General features: G+C 42.5%; 1 pseudogene; it reads right to left on the reverse strand.

Moving 5' to 3' along the window:
- Positions 1–16,681: 16,681 nt before the first annotated feature.
- Positions 16,682–19,885, reverse strand: LOC142159472 (uncharacterized; annotated as a pseudogene).
- Between the last annotated feature and the right edge of the window lie 4,165 nt (positions 19,886–24,050).

The following is a 24,050-nucleotide window of genomic DNA, read 5'->3' on the forward strand; positions in this document are numbered from 1 at the left end:
TGTGTTCCGAGTTAATATTTTGCTTAGACTTGATAACAAGTATTGCGTAAAAGAAACCATAATAGATTATGTAATAGTAAATAAAGAAACACATACTTATATTAATAAAAAAAAAATTAATTGTGAAACAAGAATACATATTTTTAACGCAATATATGACATAAGGTTTCTTCACCAAAAAAAACAATTATTTTCATTTTGGCTTTTTGTATGGAGTCGGAATGGACTGTGTCCGACTCCTACTTCTTGTCACCCGTGATGTAGAGGAGTCAGAGGAACCAGCCAAACCTGCATGGGAAACGGATTGTGTCCGACGAGGTGAAGGTGCAGCCTCATGGACAGGGGATTGGGAAGGGACCACGACAGGGGATTGGCCAAAGCCACGGGCAAATGCTAAACACATAAGACGACAGAGGCTTGGGTCAAGGAGGGAGGAGTCAGAACCAACAGGGAGGGGGGACGCAATAGAACTAACAGGGATGGGGGACGCAACAGAACCAACAGGGAGGGAGGAGTCAGACACAACAGGGAGGTTTGAGCCACCAGCCAACTGGGTATGGGGGCTGGTGAAATAAAAATCTGAACTGGGTGAAGGGAATGTGCCGGAGGTGCGTTGGGTGTGGGCATGCAAGATATCACCCAGGAGTGTTTCGATATGTGACATTGTTCTATTTAAAGTTTCCATTTGGGTGGTGTGTGTGGTCATTAAAGAGTTGTGTGTGGTCATTAAAGAGGTGTGTGTGCTCATGAAAATGGAGAGTGTGCTATTGAGACTGGTAAGTTGTTGAGCCGTGTGTTGGACAGTGCTCGCTATTAGTGCCAGGTGAACATTCTGTGCTTCTGTGGCGCTGTAAAGTCTTTGGGATGCGTGTGAGAGTGACCGCTCCCATGCATCTTCAGCTGGATCCACCTGATCCCCCTCCACATCACGGGCAAGTTCTTCAACGGGTGCAGTGGCCTGCTGCTCGGAATCTGTAGAGAGAATAAATACAAACACTAAGATATTATATAAAAACATTTCGGAACAATAATGTTATTTTTACACATATTGAGGTACGCCTGATGTAGCATTGGTCAAGTCTGAAATTACATTTAATGTGCTTGCAGCCCTTCACAGTCACCAAAAGCAGACATTACCACATATTTTATATTTTACTTGCGCAAAAAAATGTATATATAGAGACATTTTTTCTTCAGTGTCTATATTACATTTCCTCCAAACTGATAGGCTAAGACATTGTGCAATCAAAGTGATCCTTCAGACACATCCTGAGAGTTTACACATTTGCTCAGACAGATAGAAACCTTTACAGCCATTAACTAAGCACACTCATCATTGTACCTAGTGGACCGGAATCTCCTGTTTGGGGTGGGATATAGCCAGTGTCTATGTCGCCCACCCCAACAATCTCCACCAGAGCAATTGCTGCCCTTGCACGCTCCTCAAGGGGGTTCAATGAAATATCCATTGGTAGCCCACCCCCAGTCCCTTGGGCATGACGGTGTTGCCGAGCCAGCTTGCTTTTGAGTCTTGCTTTATAGTCTGCCCAGCTGCGGAATAGACAAACATTATGGCGGCAAATATCTGCCTTTTTGATCCAAAAAAAAGAAAAAAACCATTATCCATAATTATTAATGGCACATTGTACACTAATGTCTTGGGATTTTCAATCGTGGTTAATGTGCACAACTGATTATGTAAATGTGGCCAAGGGCCATGCTGCTTTTAAACATCACTTAAGCCCCTGATAGGGAAATACTTTATAGACACAAGGCTGGTTTTACATCACAGTTGCGTAAGTAATACTAACACACAATCTACAATCATATCTATATCTATATCTATATCGAGAGAGAGAGAAACAAAAGCAAAGAAATACTACTCAACACAGTCATTCACATTCTCTAGGCCTTTTGGTCAAACATTGGCTTAGTACCGCTTCTGGACCTCATGCAGTTTTCGACCATGGGGCGAGATGTCATTTATAGCTCTTGTTATGAGTTCCCAATGGCGGTGACGCTCAGGGCCAGTAATCTGGCGCTCTTCCGAGTGAAATCTCTGAAATACCTCGGACACCAAAACCTCAAGTTCTTCATTGGTGAAGTTTTTTTTGCGCATTCTTGGCCGCCCTGGTGCCTGCTCGCCACTGGGGCCTGGCTCAGACATATTCCTATTGGAAAGATAATGAGATTAGGTTTTGCCAATGCAAACAGTCAGGGGCCAATACAGGTTGTATGCCCATCCACCCCCTTAAAAGGTTTAATTTGGGAAACTACTACCTAGGTATAAAACACATGGTCCTTATTCTAATCAACATTGTTGCTTCTATATTGAACCAACATTGACTTTGTCCACTGTATTTTTACATTAATGGTCGACAAATACTACTTAAACATTCAGCTACTATTACCAGTTGCCACTTTTAAAAGGCTAACCTTGGTTAACAGGTTAGCCACACACCTCAATTAATGATATCACATTAAGTTTGTCCGAGTAGAAAACCCTATATGGTGCTTGCAATATTACTTTTCAAAATCAAATCAGCCACCAACACACTTAAGTGTGTACAACAAATGCAATTTGTTATGTAAGCGTCCAAATACATTTAAACATTTTGATGCATGTGTCCTTCAATGCAATAAGTCAGTTATTAGTGTGTGGGATATGGATAATCTAACAGTACTTAGCATAGTGTAAGCTACTAATACATTCTTTCCCAGTTAAATGTGAGGCCAAGCCCACTTCTGGTCACACTCTCATTACAGCTATGACACACATATTTGTGCATACACTGATGGCTAAATGAGCAGATACAAATTATTGGCATATACTACAATATATTTGCACACAAAGATCAAAAGAGGCAAATTGACAGTGTGTAATGCTTGGGGTGGGCTGAAAAACAACAAATAAAGTTAATTAAAATGCAAGGTAAGGTTATGTTATCAACAATGCTAACATCCAAGTTTTATTGAGTGCAAGATTGATACGGTTAAATAACTTAGCTTATGGTAGGCTAATATAGCATTAATGCCATGTTAAAATGTTATGGCAAGGCCCCTTTTTATAGCAGTTTTAGTACAGCTATGACACACATATTTCATACAAAACAGAAGGCTACATTAGAAGATACAAACACATTGGATATATTAAAATCTCTGATTTACTTTTGTACTTACTGTTTGTTGTTTGCTTATTAGGCAAAGCAGCTAAATTTGTTACAAAGTTCAATGTGTCCTGTCCTGTCCAGCCAAATAAGCTCGTGAACAGGCAGTAAGGCAAAGCACAGGTGGGTTTAAATGGAGGTTTGGATTAATAAACCAGGTGTACACTCTTCTTCCTAATTGCAACTCACAGAGTACTCGTCTCATCGTAGGGGGCCGCCATGTTCTTGGTGGGAGAGGCACCCATTACACACACAGGTGTCTGAAAGATCCGCATGTGATGTGAGTTACGCCTATACGTGCTCTGAGAACCAATCGGAGCTCAGAATACTGCAGAGTTGGTTTCCGAGAGTGAAAATGAGGGCCAGCATTTTCATGCGCCGTGAGCTCCGTGTCCTCACAGAGGGCATGGATAACGTGCCCTCAGGGCGATATGTAAGTAATGAGGTCAAACTGGAGGCCTATCAAAGGGTCAGCAGACACCTCCGCCTGCAGTATCGGATACGCAGGAGCGTCGTCCAGCTCCAGAGGCACTGGAGCGATCTCCGGCGCCGTCAGCCCAGGCTCCTTGCTGAACTCCGCCAGGAGATTATAAGAAGTGTGTTCTCTATTAATCGCAAAAACCATAACCATGTGTACACATATATATTTGCTGTATGTTTGTAAACATGTTCACCCTAATCAACTGACATGGCCTACATAACAATGTGCAAGCACACTCTAAAGGACGTGCCCCTTCCAGTGCACCCAAAATGCTTTGCCTCCTGTCTCTTACATTTGTCTGCTGACAATTTACTGACCTAAATGTTTTATTGTGAAAAATCTGACCATTAAGGGTGGGTTTTGGAATCAGCCATTCTAACTCTTGACCCGTGTGCTGTAACTTGCTGGTCTAACCTTAAAAACATTTTTTAGTGGCAGATGTGTTGTCATTATTCGGCAAAGATTTTAAAGCCAGGTTTCAAATTCCAAACACCTTAGTGTATAGACTAATTTTTAAAAACTCCCATAAGATGCAAACAGATTACAGAGTATACTAGATATAGCTAATTAATCTTTATTTACCTGCCTATTTAGACAATGAAACCATTGTGTTATGTTCCTTCATTTCTTGTTAGGATAATGATTCCAGTCCACACATTAATTATGGGTATGCTTGGTATTTGAACTCATGTCTGCTGAGTTGTGAGTCTAAAGTGCTAACCAGTGAGCTACCTGTGAGCTTGGTATCTTGTGAGTAATTAGTGTGAATAATGAAGAGTAGTATTAAGTGTGAGATGTCTGTGTAGCACGCATGCTGTATTGTTAGTGTTGTCTGTGTTTTTTCACAACTGAGGTTAGGCTAGTGGGTAGCTGTCCCACTTTGCATACAGTCATTCCTGAGTTCTAATCCAGACAAAAACCCTTCCTCTGCGTGGCGGTTGTATACACTCTTGTGTGTATCCTTTATTGAAGAGTATGCTACGCATTTAATTTTGCTGAAAAGGCAAGATGTATTTACACCACATACATTTTGATACATTCGTTATTCATGTGTTTTTAATGTAGCCATGTCCATGCATTTTGCGTACTATACGGTGACTTGAAAGCCAATACAGATGTTGAGCAATGTGTTTGTTAAAAGTGTGTATTTCGCTAATTAGTAGCAAAGGAAAAACAACGTTGAGAGTGTTCCAGATCATGTTAATTGACAGTGATTAATGAGTAAAGAGCTATCTCGTAAAAATAAGCCCCAGGCATGTTTGTTGTGTTGTGTATAAACAAACTGTTGGTCCCTCCCACAGTGGGCGTGAAGTATACATTGCTTAGCTTGCCGTCAATCAGTTGAGAGCCGTCACTTATGCGTGTAGCATGTTTAAAGATCCGCAGGTGGGTGTGTTTTCTAAAGTTTGCACTGCTTATTTCCGTCACTTAGTTGCAATGGACCACAAGTGGGTGTGTTTTTGCTGTTTGAGATGCTTATTTCACTCGCATATCGGTTTCCGTCACTCAAAGTATGCATAGCAGATGCCTATGCGTTTGCGCACCTTGATGAATCAGGTCCGACATTATTGTATGGAGCACACTCACTTGACAGTCACACTTTAGTGCTGATAACATGTAATACGACTTACATTTGTCAACACCCTTCACCATGGCAACATCCACCAGCTCAAAAGGAAAGTGCAATGCCACAAACACCACCACTCCAGGCCAAGTGTAATATACAGCCTGTAGATATAAGAAAAACAAACAAAGTGTGAAAAATGACCACTACAACACACTATAAGTGCCGAACAATAACCTATAAACCTCACATGGTTAAATGACCAGAGTTAGGGTACATTTAAAAAGTCCCAATTTAGCAAACACATTATGACACTAGAGGACATCGACATACTAGACCATTAGTGCCTTTTGTGACTTAGCTCATACAAGCATCAAGTGTGCAAAGTCTGGACTGGGCAAACTGTAGCAAACATTTTAACCAAAATTCATTAATGTTGCGACATTAGGCTGTAGATGAAATCTAACACACTAAGGTGCATTTAGCAAAAGACATTGAGGCAAAACTTAGAGGCATGAAAATATACTTTCTACACACATTTTAAAGGTTAAATACAGGTTGCCATGCTTTTTTTTTTTTTAATTATTACACATATTAGACATTTCACTATCACACCAGTCCATGTCTATTCATATTGACATTTGAACTTACCATACCTTATATAATCTAACCTTTAATAAGCTTGCAGATGATTTGACCACACAGCTTTGAAATGTGAAGTTAGAAAAAGTGCAAACAAGTACATTACCTCAAAAATAACGGCCGACAACATAGCTCCTGAAGTTGGAGCCACGCACTGCTTCACGAGGGGGGGTACTAGATATTCCTCTTCCACCTCCTCCTCCGCCTCGTCCACCCCAGCAACCTCGTCCATGACCCCTGGTGCCCCACTCCTGATGGCAATATTATGGAACACCACACACAGAGCGATGATCCTACACACCTTACTCGGCTCATACATGAGGGCGCCACCAGACCGGTCAAGGCATCTAAATCGAGCCTTCAGAAGACCAAAGGCCCTTTCTATGACCGATCTGGTGGCCCTATGAGCCGAGTTATAGGCCTCCTCCTGCTCTGTGTGTGGGTTCAATATAGGAGTGAGGAGCCAAGGGCAGGAGGGATATGCATTGACTCCTATGTAGGAAGAGAGGAAAGACAAAATAAATCTAGATTAATACCATTTAAGAGTACAACTATACCTGAAATAATTTTAATGTTAACATTCTACTATATGAGGCCAAACTACATTCTAGCCAAAATAGTAAGGTTACAAAGTCATAATACTGTATAATTAGCAACCTAAGAAAACTAGCCATGTCTATTAATGCCTGTAAAACAAAGGTCAATCCACATTGGAGATTGGCAAAGTACACCTAACTAATAATTCCACACCTGGCGGAGTCCACTATTCACAGGACACATACCTTTTACTAATAGGTGACTTTCAGTAATAGGCCTACATTAGCATTATATCTCTCACTATTCAAAACATTGATTCAATCACTCTATAGTAGCGGAATCTATAAATACAAGGCACATGCACTATCTTACACATTGTGTAACAGTAACATCTCAAGTACTATAATATACTTTAACAATCTATGTCTGCCATACAATATTACTAACAATTTAGAGTTGGGGGAACCATTATTTGCACATAATTACCAAGAAGCCATGCATCTCTGTGTGGTGTGCCACCCCCTTGCCTCTGTTGCAATCTAGGCCACAACCATGAGTTACAAAATGCATAGGAGTCATGGGTACTCCCAGGCCATTTCGCAACCAGGTTTCGAATCAGGAGAGACGGCTCACATATGGCCTGGACGTTTATTGAGTGAAAATGCTTCCGGTTCATGTAAACCGAAGCATCTCCACTCAACGGCACCAGGGCCACATGCGTTCCATCTACAGCCCCTATGATGTGCGGAAAGCCAGCTATGGTGGTAAACTGCTGCTTGATCCGCACAAGAGACTCCTCTTTGAGTGGCAGATGGATAAACTGCCGGAGCCGTGACTGAAATGCCCTCAGGACAACCTCCAGCACACGGCTGAAGGTCACCTGGGACATTCCTGCCGCGACCCCGACTGTGAACTGGAATGACCCAGTAGCACAGAAGTGCAGTACTGCCACAAGTTTGGTCAAAGGTGGTACTGCTGTCAGGATGACACGCATTGGCTCAAGGTCACACTCCACAATGCGCAGGGTGTCCAAGATCACATGTGGAGGAAGCCGATAGCGACAGACAACCTCCGCATCGGACATCCCAAAGAGGCTGACATGTGTCCTGAAGATGCGCTCCCTTGGACGGCGACATTGTTGTAGTTGCTGGTTAGGACGGGGCACAGGAGCAGGCCTCTCGTGATGCATAATGTACTCCAACTCCAGGAGTGCCTGTATGTGTTTCAAAAGGAAGAGGTCACAAACCAGCACTTAGGTGAAACGTTTAGACTTTGCATTGTCTGACTTTGCCACAAATGACACAACCAATACTTACAATGTAGTCGTTATTCATGCTTTCGCTTAATAGTGTAAAAGGACAGTGTCACAGGCACTAGGAGTTCTGTCCAGGATTCACCAGTTGACTATGCTTACCAGAGGGGCGGAGTTTGCACAGCTCCCTCTGGCAGCTGGGTGAATAGTGGAACGTATATAACAGCAGATGGACACAGGAGTCAGTAGCGGGTATGGGAACCACCGATGAGTAGAGCAGTTAATCAGCAGGTAGCTGAAGACACGAGCAAGACACAGGAGTCAGTAGTATGGGAACCACCGATGAGTAGAGCAGGTAATCAGCAGGAAACTGAAGACACGAGCAGGACACAGGAGACACCTTCAGAGACTCACAGGGAATGAGACTCAAGATCAGGCAACGATGTAATGAACACAGGTGCCTTAAATAGGGAGAGGTGCCTGATCCACCAATTAGATTAAAAGCAAAGGTCATAAGAGTTCTTGGGTGCTGCGCATGCGCAGTCCATCAAGATGGCGGACGGCCGCGGCTCAGGACAGGCGCCGGCAGGAAGGCTAGAGACCCACGCACCAGCGCAGAGGCACTCACGGTCCGGTGAGTGACAGACAGTCCATAAGTATATGAAAGTAATGTGGAAGGTGAGTTTGTTAAAAAAAAAAAAATTAGATGCAACATTAGAGAAACAAACCCTATTGATTGTCCAAACACCATCTAGTCATATAGAACCACCACCAAAGTGCTTGCAAACGTGATACTTACCATCGCCATAGACCCTTTCACAAATCACATTACTTATATACAACTTTATGTGGCGTACGAATGTGAAAGGAGTGAAACCCTAAATACACAGTGTTAATGTGTCTTTAAGGTAGGGCCAAAAAAACAACATTTCAAACAAAGTGATTAGAGCAAAAAAAAAAAAAGCCTGCCCATTCTTACTGCAAGGTGTTTTAACAAGGGGTATGTAATAAACAATCTCTGGTTTCTACTTACCACACACACAGACAAGATTGTCTTTAAATGGCACAGATCCCAATCAACAATCACAGTACCAAATTAGGCAGACAGATCCAATATCTGTGGGGGAGGGTCAACAGGTAAAAAATAAAACAATAAAAAGGGATAATATTAATTCATTTTACTACATTCTAGAGGTCTGTATGCAGTCCCACCTCTAAGTATACACAGTGGACTAAAGATTAAAACTCTGCAGCTAACCAAACACATTTTCACTAACCTTCAACATAAAAACCACTAGCACAGTACATTAAGCCCTTTCAGCAGCAATTGAGATTTCTAGCTCACCAACACGTAGTTAAATATTTAAACATACTGAGTGCTGAGCAAGGTACAGCAGTAAACAGCAGATTAAAAAACATTTGACCATCTACGGTCTACTTACCCAGAACTGTGAAACTCCCAACAACACAGTGGTGCAAGCAAGGTATTTTTAACTACCACTGTAATTAGTTAATTAAATGCCGGTGAGTACGCCGGACAGAAGTCATTAAGAGCACACAGGTGCGTACAAATGAATTAAGTGTGTTTTTGCCTAAAAGTCACCTGCCATGTTAGCAAAATAGATTCAATGTACAGTAAGTCGAGATTTAAACTATTATTACAGATGTAATTCATGCGCTTAGCTGTTAGTGCTGTGGCAATATTAAGGTAAAAATAGTTTGGACTATAATTATATTCCGTAGAAATCATTTACATGTGTTAAATTAACACATGTAAACTTTATATGTGACACTATAGTGTTGTGGTTATATTACACCCAACAATACTAAGTGCAGAAGTTCGAGGCCACAGGTCAACCCTAAGCACAAAGCGATTTAGGAGCCTCCATTAAGCGTACTCACTAAAGTATAATATTTTAAAAAATATGCAAATGCTCGTAACATAGCGCAAGATACGCAACGCGCTCAATTTTTTTTTCTTTTTTTGGGGTGAAGTCTTTCAAGCTCCTGCTACTTTAGTCAAACTATTATTTTTAGTTATGTGTGTGTGTATGTAGGGTTATAAATTTAATAGCACGTTATCTGTCATGCCGTTAATAATAAATGCAACCTGACAGATTTGTCAGGCCTAAGACAGCGATTCAGCTGACCGAAATAGTTAATGTGCAGTTTGGTGTGGGTGTTTCAATCTAAAGTATACTTTAGTGGATAAAGAAATGACCTTGCAATGATAAGGTAATGAGTTTGACCCCCGAATGATGCGTGTATGTGGCTTACCTTTGTTTTTTAGTGCATTTATTCCACTCTGTGACTTATCTAGGAGGGCTTTAGTATATGGTTTGGTGTGTAATCTGCCTATATGTCACGTTGAACAGTGTGATCACTTACAACACAGCAAAGCAGTTGTTGCAAAAGACTTTATTGCAAGGACATAGTAAATCTGTACTGGCAAAAGTAGAAAAAGCTAAGTGCTCACTAAAAAAAAATATGGAAGAAATATTAATATACTTTTGGCTTGTATTAATCAACATGGATATATTTCAAAATGCATACATTTTTACTCTGCATGTACCAATTATTTCAGTGTATAATATTGGTAAGTCTTTTGACTTTTCACCATGTTTTAAGGAAACCAACTTATGATAGAAGTTGCTGCTCAGCTTTCAATGTTATTCTATTCTCTTGTCATAACCACTTGTACAGTGGCGTAGCAGTTAGCCAATCCACCTTACAAGGTTGCAAACGTGTTTTCGAGTCCTCACTAATTCACTTGTCTCTTAGAGATCATTAATATCTTTACAATATTCATGTTGCTGTTAAAAGTGTCCCTGTGGTAATAGTACACTTCGTTTTAATTAGCAAAAATAATGCGTGTAAATCGAACATAGTGTAGAGTTATTATATGTGGCTTTTTTTTGGAAAACGCACCATCAACAACTGTGAAATCAGGCATGTTACATATTGAGACTAATAATAATGGGAGTTGATGAGAATCAAGAGATTTATCAGAAATATTTACACCAAAGTCGATTGTTTGTGCAACATTTTAACACAAATAAAATAATTACCTATGCACTGTGCACTCGATTCCAGCAGCCGGAATGAATGGGGAATGCACTCAGCCAACCATTCCGACAGTGGAATAGAGTGTGCACTCCATTCCGGAAACTGTAATGAATGGGGAATTGAGTGTGCACTCCATTCCGGAAACTGTAATGAATGGGGAATGGAGTGTGCACTCCATTCTGGAAACTGTTATGAATGGGGAATGGAGTGTGCACTCCATTCCGGAAACTGTATTGAATGGGGAATGGAGTGTGCACTCCATTTTGGTAGCCGGAATGGATAGGGAGTGATAGTAGCAAATATATCTGCCTAGCATACCAAACTGCAGTGTAGAGGCCTATAAGAGCCAGGCCTCTTTACTGAAGAGCCAGCAAGCAACATAGTGCGCTATATGCAGCTAATGAAATCAGGCGTTCCGACATTCCGGCAGTTCCAATTATAACCCTAAGGGCCTAAATATCATTATACATGTTAGACCTGGCAGTGGCATTTAGTAGAAAGAGGTGCGTGTAAAGGCAATAGGATTTTTTACAACACAATCACAGTAATGGAACATTGTATATATATATATATTAATTTATTTTTTAAAATTTCAGAATAAAAAAACAAATATTGATATGTGTGCTTGTTTAGCATATTTTTTTTTTTTTTTATACGCAGAGTATGCTTCTAAAGGCTTCTAATAGCTGTTTGCGCTAGGTGTTTTGGATTTAACCATGACCCTGGCCTTCCTTAACTTTTGTGAAAGATTTGAGACAGGAGTGACGTCAGTTTCACTTAACTTCACAGAGGGAACGCCTACTGTTCGCAAGTGAAAAAGCTTAACGCCTACCTTACTAAAATGATCTCTCATCTCCGCCCAGTCCGCGCCTACTCTCCGCCCATTCCCACCCCCTTGTTCTCAAGTGGTCAGCCGCCATCTCAAATATATTTGCGTTGGACTTTGAGATTGTGTTGACTTTGAGTGCTGTATCTGCTGTGAATGCGCAGAGTATGTGGTGTTTTGCGTATCTCAAGTCGCGTTTCGCGCATGCGCAGAACAAATTAGCAGATGCGTATGCGTTTGCGTTCCTTGATGAATCTGGCCCTAAGTTAGGAACTACAGGGGAGTGTGGAACAAGAAAACTATATTTCTAAAGGTTCTAGTAAGGAAAATGAAAACCTGTCCTTATTGAAAAGGAATAGACTCAGGCCTTTTTTCTTAGCAGATCATGGAGCCCAAGGAAAGATCTTGTCACGGGCACTAGGAGTCTTTACCCAGGTATCACCAGATGATGGACTTACCAGAGCAGTATAGTTGGTAATATGGTACTCTGGTAGCGGGGTGACCACGGAACAGGAGACAGCAGATGGTAAGAGAATGCTCGAGAAAAGTCTATGACTAGCAGCACTGGTAATAGGTAGATAACTGTACACGAGGAACTAGATGGACAAGGAAACGTGAGGGTAGTCAGTGGTCTGCGGATAGCAAGTTGTACCACTGCTACAGTGAGGAGGAATGTCCAGGAGTAACGAGGAGGTGGTGAGAGTCAGCGGTCTGCGTATAGCAAGTTCTACCGCTGTCTAGGTGAAGGAATGGAATCCAGGTGAAGGTATCAGGGGAGTCAGTGGTCTGCGTTAGCAAGTTGTACCACTGCTAAGTGAGGATACTTGAAACTGGTGTCACAGGGAACAGGAGACAGTGGTCTGCATCTAGCAAGTTGTACCACTGCAATATATATGTGAGGAGCACGAGGAGATGCATGCAATGCAGAGTATACACAGGCACACAGAACTTGATCCCACGATGATATGCACAATATAATAATAACTGAGCAGCACTGCACAAATATACAGAGTCACAATAACTATCCAGGCAAATAGGAAACACAGTCAAATGATAGCAATAGTCTCAGTGGATAGGAACTCCGGAGGAGAACAAACTCAGTCCAGCTAGATATGCAATACACAAGCACAGTCAATGAGAAGTATGCATACCGCAGTTCAGGAGAGCAGGCTGTCAGAGAGACGTGCAGGGATACCTGAGCGGCTGAAGGCCGGCAGGAGGAGAGACCACTGGAAGATGGAAGCGATAACCAAGTTGGTGCAGCGCACGGTAGGTAGACCAGCAAGAACAAGGCAATACTCTGGAAGCAGTAGTATATGGAACTGGACACCTGGAGAACACGGGAGAGTTGAGGCGGTCTGATAACCAGTAGCTGAGATGAAAGCAGCAGAGCGCTGACCCGATGAAGACAGGTGAGTTGAAATGAGCAGGAACACTGTAGAAGCACGGAGACAGCGGATAGGAATCAGCTGGCTGCAGACACGATGAACACTGGAGAGTTGAGGTGAGCAGGACTCTGTAGAAGCACGGAGGCAGCGGATAGGAATCAGCTGGTGCAGTCACGATGAACACAGGAGAGTTGAAGTGAGCAGGATACTGTAGAGGCACGGAGGCAGCGGATAGGAATCAGCTGGTGCAGTCACGATGAACACAGGAGAGTTGAAGTGAGCAGGATACTGTAGAAGCACGGAGGCAGCGGATAGGAATCAGCTAGTGCAGTCACGATGAACACAGGAGAGTTGAAGTGAGCAGGATACTGTAGAAGCACGAAGGCAGCGGATAGGAATCAGCTGGTGCAGTCACGATGAACACAGGAGAGTTGAAGTGGTCTGGAAACCACAAACGAACAACAGGAATCAGCAGGAGCTGAATACACGAGGAAACACAGGAACACCTTCAGAGGCTCATGGGGAATGAGACTCCAAGATCAGGCCACGAGGTATTGACCACAGGTGCTTTAAATAGGGAGTGTTGCCTGATCAGCCAATTAACTAAAAGCAACAGGTACTGAAGGTTTGAAAGGGCTGCACATGCGCAGACCCTCAGGATGGTGGACGGCCACGGTTCCTAAACACACGAGAAGCGGCACTCACAGTCCGGTGAGTGACAGATCTGTAACACCAGTACCCAGAGGACACCATTGCAAATCTTATTCCTCCATAGGAGCTCAAAGGTGCTCAGTATACTTCCATCTGAGCAAACTAGTATTACAGACACTGGTACTACTGGTAGGTGTGGTACTAGTGGGTTTTACTACTCCTCAGAATAACGAGAAGGACAGGGATTGGTCAACACAAATAAGAAATTCCCAAAAATCGAATTCTAATAACCAGCTAGAGCTTTTGGTAGTAGAATGTAAGGAAGGGAAAATCCTAGAGCCCTACTCTAATTACAGCTCTGTGGCTGGTCAATGGTATCACATCCATATTTATTTGACACGGATGGATGTTGAAGACGAGAAGACACTATATTGTGTCAAGGGAATCATGACAGAGTACTCAGGCAGCAGTGCTGGGATACTGAAGGATCATGTTTGATGGATGTTAGTCCAAAGCCATCCTCTAATTTAAAATAACTGGGTCAAGGTTACTGGTGCTGGTATCAATTCCAAAATGTCTTGTATACTGTTTATGCTACTAACTGCACCCAAAGAGGAAATCTCCTCCGAGGAGCATATTGTACTCTTATTCCCACTCTAGGTGTCCATGTAGCAGACGAGATGGGAAGAACACCAGTGACCCCAGAGAAGCGACTAGATATCCGTCCAGATACTCCTGTGAGGCTTTCAGAAAATTCCACTTGGTTTCGAAACAGAGCTCAAGAACTGGCTGCTCGACTTCGGGAAGGAGGACGACATCTTGGAGAAGCTCAAGGAGACGAGAAACAAGCGACCATCAAGCTGGAACATGATGCCATCAAAATCACAAAGATCCTGCACGCCTTAGAGGAAGACGCTAAAGTATCGTGGTGGGAAAGCCTATTTGGTTACAGTCCAAAAGCAACATAATTTTTCAATCTCCTCATACATCCCATAATAGTTCTCATTTTGTTGGTAGTAATCCTATATATTGCACTACTGGTTGTGTACAGAAAGATAAAAACAATGACTGAAGAACTTAAAGACACTGTAAAGCTATACAAAGAAGAAGAACGTATAAGGACTAGAAGACAACAAATGTCGAACTATTAAGGGAGGGGGGTTATGGACTGTTATGGACTATTTCATTTATGGACTAGTTACTAAACAAACTACATAGAAGATGTTTGTTATGCACCACCAGATATGACAAGATTCTCATTTTTTTCATGTATTTCACTATTAACAGTGCAAGATTAGCTATTTTTATAGAATATACCTTGGAAGAGGGAATACTTTTTCTACTATGGATCTCTTAGGGGGTTTTTCCTGGGATGTCGTCAGTTGCATAGAGGTTTTTTTTATTTCCTCCATAGTCGGTAGGAAGAGGACAAGTTGGTGATCATTGGGGTCTCTCTCTCTCCCTTGATTCTTATTCATCTGGAGTGGACTCTAATAGAACGTTCAAAGTCTTTACTATCCTTCAAACATCATTCTGCTTGAAAATTCATATACAGAACTTTGTAATAACTTGAAAAAGGACTCTGCTAGAATAGAGGACTCTGCTGGAATAGAGAAATTATTAATTTTATTCCAATGCTTCAGGACTTTAAACAAGATCTACAACTAAACACGTATTACTCAAGGACTCTTTTCTAAGATATCTACTTATGGACTTTCTGAAGGATTTTGATTATGGACTTTTGAAGATTACCAACCGTTCTTGTGGACTTCCTTTGAAATTGTTGATTTTTTTTTGTCACTCACCGGACCTGTCCTGAGCCGCGGCCGTCCGCCATCTTGATGGACTGCACATGCACAGCATCCATGAACTCTTATGACCTTGCTTTTAACCTAATTGGTGGATCAATCACCTCTCCCAATTTAAGGCACCTGTGGCCATGGTATCGTTGCCTGATCTTGAATCTCATTCCCTGTGAGTCTCAAAAGGTGTCTCCTGTGTCCTCCTCGTATATTCAGTTTCCTGCTGGATTACCTGCTCTGCTCATCGGCGGTTCCCATACCCGCTACAGTCTCTCAGCTCTCCTGCTGTGCCTGCATATCCTCGTTGGACAAGCTTCTCTACTCAGCAGCGGTATGCATACTTGTTATTGACTATCAGCTGTTATCCTGCATATCCGCTTTGGACAAGCCTCTCTACTCAGCAGCGGTATCCATACCCGCTATAGACTATTAGCCGTCAGGCTACATATCTGTTTGAACAAGCTTCTCTACTTAGCAGCGATATGCATACTTGTTATTGACTATCAGTTGTTATCCTGCATATCCGCTTTGGACAAGCCTCTCTACTCAGCAGCGGTATACATACCCGCTACAGACTATTAGCTGTGACGCTACATATCTGTTTGGGACTAGCGCCTCTGCTCTCCAATTGTATTTATACAGTTATAGACTCTTATCACTCCTCCACTATTCCGCACCTGGACAAGTCCTCACCTCATCACAGCAGTGGTACAACTTGCTATATGCAGACCACTGACTCTCCCGCTACCTACCTACACTTGGACAAGTCTTCCCTTCACAGCAGTGGTACAACTTGCTATACGCAGACCACTGACTCTCCCGCTACCTGCACCTGGACAAGTCTTCCCTTCATAGCAGTGGTACAACTTGCGATACGCAGACCACTGACTCTCCCGCTACCTGCACCTGGACAAGTCTTCCCTTCATAGCAGTGGTACAACTTGCGATACGCAGACCACTGACTCTCCCGCTACCTACCTGCACCTGGACAAGTCTTCTCATCACAGCAGTGGTACAACTTGCTATCCGCAGACCACTGACTCTCCCGTTACCTTCCTTCACCTGTTCACGTCCACTCTACTCTCCTACCAGTACAGCTGCAAGTCGCTGACTCTCCTACCAGTAGAGCTGCAAGTCACTGACTCTCATCTATTCCATTGGCATTCTCTCTCCATCTGCTGTTATATACGTTCCTACTATTCACCCTACTTTTTTTTACTACAGAATTGAGTATTTAATAGTAAAAAACTACACTTAGATAGAGACAATTGATTTTACGTAAACCTTCCAACTTGTAGTGTTGGGTTACCGACAACAGGGGGAATGTGAAGGAGCTCCTATATCGCCGCTGATGACGCAGTCGCGGTCGGTGGAGCTTGAGCCACGCATAATGGCCGCTAGCATTCCACTGCTCTTTACATGCACCAAACTTATGCGCAGAGTAAGATATGAACTGGCTGTAAGCCAGAGCATTCTAACCAAAGAAATTGTCTCTCATATGTGGCTCCACAGTAAGTTCTTTGTTTGAACCTAAAAGCCATGTGCTTGCTAGGAAACACAGGGCTTTGAGTCATAATTACAGGCCGTATCTAGTTGCGTCGGCGTGGCAGAGGTCAAACACTCCTATCTTAAGTAATGCATTATGGGTAAAGGTTTATAAGCCATTGAGACAAACATATCACTCTCTTTCGATTACTCCACACACATACTTAGAAGCTGGGGACCTCTCTTACACCTGGAGCCCTGAGGACATACCAGTAAGCTTCTGTCTGTAACTTTTAACTTCTTATATCTGTCTATATAACTCTCCTTGCTTGCATGTATTTCTATTAACTTTCTTTTGAATCCTTCATCTTCTTATATCTGTCTATTTAACTCTCCTTGCGTGCATGTATTTCTATTAACTTTGTTTTGAAAACTTTACCTTATACGTAAAGTTTTCCATTTATATATATATGTATATATTACTCACCTGCAACTTCTAATCCCATCCCCATCTTTCAAGACCACATGGCATACACACATGTATTCTTAAAACACATTCATTCTCTGTATACACACATGATTGAGCAATACTGATGATATACACACTCCTATACATTTCTCTTACAGCATATACACTAGTAAATATATACGCACACACACACACACAACAGAGTGGGATATTATGTACTTACTTCTGAAGTTGTAGCATTGTCTGTTTAATCTATAATGTATTATCTGTATTGTATGTATGCATTTATGTACTGTATGTTTGATTATCTTTGTAAAGTAAAAGGCTTGTATCTTTATGCCTGTTTTGTATGTTTAGATAACTGGAATGAACAGGATGAATGGATGTTTATATAGATAATGCAGTATAGTGAGGTAAATGATAGATTGGTATTTATTTAGCGATTAACACATAATTGTGGGCTATTTGTGTAATATTTAGGCAAGATGTGTGTGTATATATATATATATATATATTTATATATAGCCTTTTCAAACACAGGAATCGCGTAAGTCGCTTCTACGGATTTCTAGTAGGGATGCGCAAGCATAACAACTGGGATACCTTGTTTATGGTTGGCATGGTATAAGGCGAAAGCTCAAAAGGTTGAGTGAAATAATGCCTCTAAGATGTCACGGGTGCGTATTATTCGACATGACTAAAATAGCGAAAAAGACGCAATTTGCATTATATCCCAATAATTAATGAGATTGGTTATTAATAAGATCAAAGGCATTGTATTATTATGGCGGATCCCAGGATCCTATAACAGTCATCTGTCCCATTTCTAGTAAGCATAATATCTACACCAGTATCAATGCCAATATCTGCATTAACAGTGTCCGCTGTCCCTACCTCATGACAAGATGTCAGTGTAAAAACAGGTTTAAATTCTAATGCAATACTGTTATTGGCATTGTCCCCATTATACGCATTAGGAACAATAAGACATTCTCTTTCCCTGTCACACCCTGGCACCTGGAAACAACCATGGGTATTCTCAGTAGATTCTAACACATTGGCATTAGCATCATTACATACATCAGATATAATACGACATTCCCATTCCCTGTCACATCCTGGTTTACACATTTCAGGTGCAACTGAACAGACCTTTTCCTTGTCACCTCCTGCTACCTGGGAACAAACGCTGGTACTTTCTGTTGATTCTGACACAGTAACAGGGGTGGCATTAACATCATCATTACAGACATACTATTACAGCATTCTTCCTAAATGTGTTCCCAGTAACACATTTGTAGGCATAGTATCTGATACCCCGACATCTCTTAGACCTCTTCCAGCACCCCAATCAAGGTAAACCTCAGCTATAGGCACAGTAAGGTGAATTCCACCCACCCCTTGCACAGAAATACACTTTCCTAGAATGAAGTCCTCTAACCCAACCAGTTCTGAAGGCACTAACGTAACATCCGCACCAGTGTCTCTTAACCCCACAGTTACCTTGTAACCCACAGTGACTGTTTGCAGGTTGTCCTTCCGGCCCCTTTGTGGTCCAGCAACACACAGGACAGCTGGTGAAGATTTAAGGGAAGGTACCCCCCCAGAGGAAGGTGAGCTGGCTGTCTTCTTTTCTGGACAGGTGGTACTAATGTGTCCCATCTGGTTGCACAGAAAACACTGGCGGGTGTCTCCCAAAACAGGCTTTGCCCCAACCCTCCCAAAAGATGAAGAAACAGTGGGTGATGGTGTTGAGGGTGGTGGCGTTGATCCTCCTGGCCGTCCCCCTTTCCATGCAGACTGCCCTGGCACAAAAGTCCCTCTTTTAGCTGCAGCTGCCCGGGTGACAATGTACTCGTCAGCCAGTCTAGCTGCTTCTGCAGATGATTTAGGGTCCCGATCCACTACCCATTCCTTCACATCAGCTGGGCACAAAGTGAGAAACTGCTCCTGGATCATTAAATCTTTCAGAGCATCAAAGGTGGTGATCTTTAATCCTTCAATCCACTGTTTGAAAGAAGTAGACAGTTGCGCCACAAGTCCTGAATAAGTATCAAAGTCACTGCGTTTTAAATCTCGGAATTTCTGCCTATGCGCCTCTGGCGTGATATTAAAAAACGCTGCAACAGGGCACTTTTGATTGCCTCATAATTTCCGTCCATCTCAGGTGGAAGATCTGCAAAGGCCTTTAATGCTTTCCCTCGCAAACCAGGGGTTAAATACTATGCCCACTGATCTTTGGCCAGTCCATACTGTCGGCACGTCTTTTCAAATCCTCGGAAAAAAGCATCCAAATCCCCATCTTTTTCCAATACTGGGAAATTCTCTTGATGGGGTCTGCTGATACCAGCCTCTCTGGCTTCTGGCTGGCGTTTGAGCTTGGCCAGCTCCAGCTCATATTACCTCTCTCCCTCTCGCTCGGCAGCTTCTCTTTCTGCCTGTCGCTCCGCGGCCACCTTATCAGCGTGCCTCTCTGCTGCCTCCATAGCAGCACACGTCTCCCTCTCCTGACGGTCAGCAGCTTCCTTCTCCTGAAACTGCTGTATAAGCTGCATTTTAGTTGTAATGTCCGCTGGGCCCAAATATTTTAGGGCAGTTTGCAAATAAATGTCCATAGCAGTGTCCACACATGAACTATTAGAATCATCCGAAATTAACAGTCCATGGTATTGAGCAATATCCACAGTCAGGTCCACTACTGAATCCTGGCTATGCACTTCCTGGGACACATCTACGACTTAATGCTGATCCCTCTCCACAAGAGCTCCAATCAATTGCTCCTTGCTTTTGCCACTAGTGGGAATTCCTCCATCCTCAGAATGCGAAATCAGCACCTCCTTTGTCATGCGTTTATATGCCGCAGCCATCTACTCAGTTGCGTTGCAAAATAAAAGATAGAAAAAAAAAAACCAGAGAGAAGGGAAGGGAACTGCTTTGCACGTATGTCTTTAAAAATAATAATAAGCCCTACGTTTTGTCCTTGTCAAACTATTGTATTCCTCGCAAGGTTACAATCATTTTAGAAGTACAAGGGTTAATTGATTAAACCATGCACTTAATACTCTAAGAAATTAAATAATCCCAAAGCTATGCCACCAACTTGTCACGAACACGCTCCCAGCTACCGTGACTTTGGGGTGTTCACTATATGAGGTCACACACTATTTCAGCCCGCAGTCTCTCTCTACCTATCACACAGGTTATAGACCTACGGAATCGTCCCCAAACACAGCGCTCTTACAAGCCCAGACACTTCAGGTTTGCCACCACCTATTGAATATGGGCAATTGGACCCCAATACACTGTCCCACACTGGCACGCAGGCTTCTAGCTATTCACAGACTAGCAAGACCCACACCAGCACACAAAGGGTTACCTCTTCACACCTCCAGACTGTTACACAAATGTAAATGCAAGAACACACAGCTTGTTAATCAAATGTTTCAACAAATCACACATTGGCATTCCAAGGGTTAACTTGGTCGAGCTCTCTTCTAACAGGCTAATGGATTTGTTAGAGTATCAAGGACGTAACATATTAAATTATAGATTTAATATACAAAAGTACAGGGCATTCAGATATAAAGAAAAATAATGAATAAACAATTAATAGATTGACATAACAAGCAAAACAGTTTAAAATAAAAGAGATAAAAGTACAGAGCATAACTTACTTATCATAATCTGTATGCCGGGGGGTAGGCAGGAAAGATAGACAGTCCTTCAATTAGATTGATTCCCCAAGAAGCTGACCCTTGCCCCTTCCCAACACAGGTTTTTTAAGCAAATTGAAATGGGATGGTCTTCACAGGGGCAGTGTTTAATGCTAATAGGGGGCAGGGATGTCCCCTGAGTGTCACTATACTTTGCTCACAAATATTCCCAAAGTTTTTACCTGTGGGTAATTCTTCATAGATATATCCCAGAGAAATAAGTCCCCCTTCAATAAACCGGTCATAATCTCCCGCACATTTAAATACCAAACATGATGGAATTATGACAATGTGACATACATTTTTCGAAGATATGTGATTTTAGCTGTTCACGGACACCACCCGTTAATGTCATTCACAACCATGGTGTGATTTCTGCTCCTCAGTATGGAGCAACTCCCAGATTTCCCAAAATATGAACTTTGACGACATTTTCCTTTGAAGGTCATATTTCTATATACCTGTATAGGCTTTCACATGCTGCCTACAAGGATCTCCAGCTGTGATTGGCCCCACACAGTCTCTTCAAGTGTCCAAAACTCCCTCCCAGGCCAGTCTATCTCGCAGTAGGAGCCCTTTGAAGCTGTCACAGGTGACACACTTATCTTTTCACACTGGAATGTGCACAGCCAACAAATACATTTACATCAGACTCTGTCTTTACATTTTACACTTTGACTACACTTATCAATGGACTCATTTGACATAACATATTTACACTGCAGTTATGATTTATCCCTTATAAATAACTGCAAGCTCTCTATGTTCACAACAGAGAGTCCAATAGGGGTTCCGGTCCCATAAGCTATGTAAATTGTTTATAGACTATCAATAATACTTTAAACCTATTCAGTAATTTTAAATTTAGTTATATTTCACTTTTTAAACTTAAGATTGTATGGATACATAAGAAAAGTAAAATTTTATTACATTTCTCTCCAGGGAAGACATATTTCGGCTTTACAAAGGCCTATTAATAACTAATATTGTGTCTAAGGAGATCAATGTCCCACTAAAACAGTGGCGGATCCAGGGGGGGGGGGGGGGCGGGTGCAATCGCCCTCCTTAGCAGGGGCTTGCAGCCGGGCAGCACTCTCTCTGCCTATCTCTGCCTCTGCATAGTGTGCAGCCATAGGCAGTCTTAGTTTTCAAAAAGGGGACGGGACTAAATCACCCCCCCCCCCCAAATCGCCACAGGGCAAAAAAAAATTCTAGATCCGCCCTTACACTACAATGGTAGTTTTTTCTTTTATCTCTCTGTATTGTGTGCCTGCCACCTTAATTCCTCCCCTACTCTCCGATCTTACTCTCTCTCCACAGACTTTAAAGACAGTGAGAGCTCCAGGCACTAAGAGCAGAGTCCAAATCATTAATCTTAACTTAAGTAAAATCTTTATTTTCTTTTAGCTGGTATTTGCCAGAGAACAATTGTTTTTTTCCAATTCAACTTGTTCCCACATTCTGGCCACTCCACGTACCCTGACACACTTCAGTACTGTGGGTACGCCATAGCATGCGCTTGCTCTGGGCACCATGTCTCCAATCTACACTTATGAGTGCATCATGCAAAAGTGTCATCACTGTCCAACCTCCTACCTATCTAGAAATGAGATTCCCCGCAACATGAAGGCATAAAATATCTCACATGAACGGGAAGATTCAATATTGCAAGTGCACGAGGTGTCTCTAGATTGTCCACTGAGATACCTCGTGCTGATGATATGACTGGAATTTCCGCTCATTATTCCCCATTGAGGTGCAAGAAACAATGAGTTGAGAGTCCTACCAAAATCGCTGGCAATGTGTGTTTCTGAACATCGAGGCGATGGCCGCGCCCATCTCGCTGGAAATTTAGGAGCATTTTCAATTAGGATTCGCGGCTGCACGGGTCCTGGTACCGCAACATCACGGATTTTAGTGCGCACCCACGCGATGTTCCATTACTGTAATGACACTTTACATGCACAGCCGTGCATAATCGCATCCATGAAGCCTAACTGAATATGCCCTTATTCAATTCTCTGCATTTTCCGCCGCGGAACAACTATTACTGTTATTACGGTAACTACAGCCAGATTTCAGTTCGCAGCTCCCTGAGCCGCGAGCTGAAATCCAGCCAGAAAAGTACAGTAATAACAGTATTTACAAAATAGTGAGCGGGGCGCGTTACTTTTGGCTGTAACGCCAACAATTGAATATGCCCCTTAATGTTCACTCTAACGGGGGATTCAATTTGGATTTGCGGCTGCGCATGTAAAGTGCCACAGAATTCTGTGCACGGAAATCCACGATGTTGCGGCATCAGGACCTGTGCAGCCGCACGTAATCGCGGCCGCGAATGCTAATTGAATATGCCTCAAAATGTTTAGGACAATATCACAAGATGGCCAGCTCTGTCAAATTCAAGTCGTTTTATTAAGTGTAATTCGACATGCATCCCCTCCTCACATCAAAGAATGTTATTTAATTTGAATAATTTTGCTGTGAGAAATGAATTCTCTTTTCTCATTGCTCTATAGAATGAAGGAATGCCTTCACTGTACCAAAATCCTTTCCTTTTCCTGTACAAATGTGTCTTCCGCAAACACCATCTTGCTCAGCAAACCCACACGTTTGAAGAAATATAGGCACAATGCTGGACCAAGGCACTTCGTAAATTAGGTCCACTAAGACTGATGACTGGTGTTCCAGTCATCAGTCTTCAGTCATCAGGTGATTTATAGCAGTAGTCTGGCCACGTCAAGAGCATCAGAGTCCACAGACTCTAACACAAAGTATTCCTGCATTTACACGTCAGGCATCTTCCGAAAATCGTCCCGGTTCGGTTAAAGTTCTTTCTTTGTCACATGCTCATTTCCCGACTCCGAACCTGCCAGACATTGTACAGAGCACACAGGGGCGTTACAGGGGCGGAGACCATTGGAAAGCCGGAGCCACTGGTCGAGGCCAACAGTACCTGCGCGCGCCACATGTTTCCAAGGCAGCGGACCGGCAGTGAGGGTTTAAA

This window comes from Mixophyes fleayi, chromosome 5 (genome assembly GCF_038048845.1).
Source record: "Mixophyes fleayi isolate aMixFle1 chromosome 5, aMixFle1.hap1, whole genome shotgun sequence".
Classification (NCBI taxonomy): domain Eukaryota; kingdom Metazoa; phylum Chordata; class Amphibia; order Anura; family Limnodynastidae; genus Mixophyes; species Mixophyes fleayi.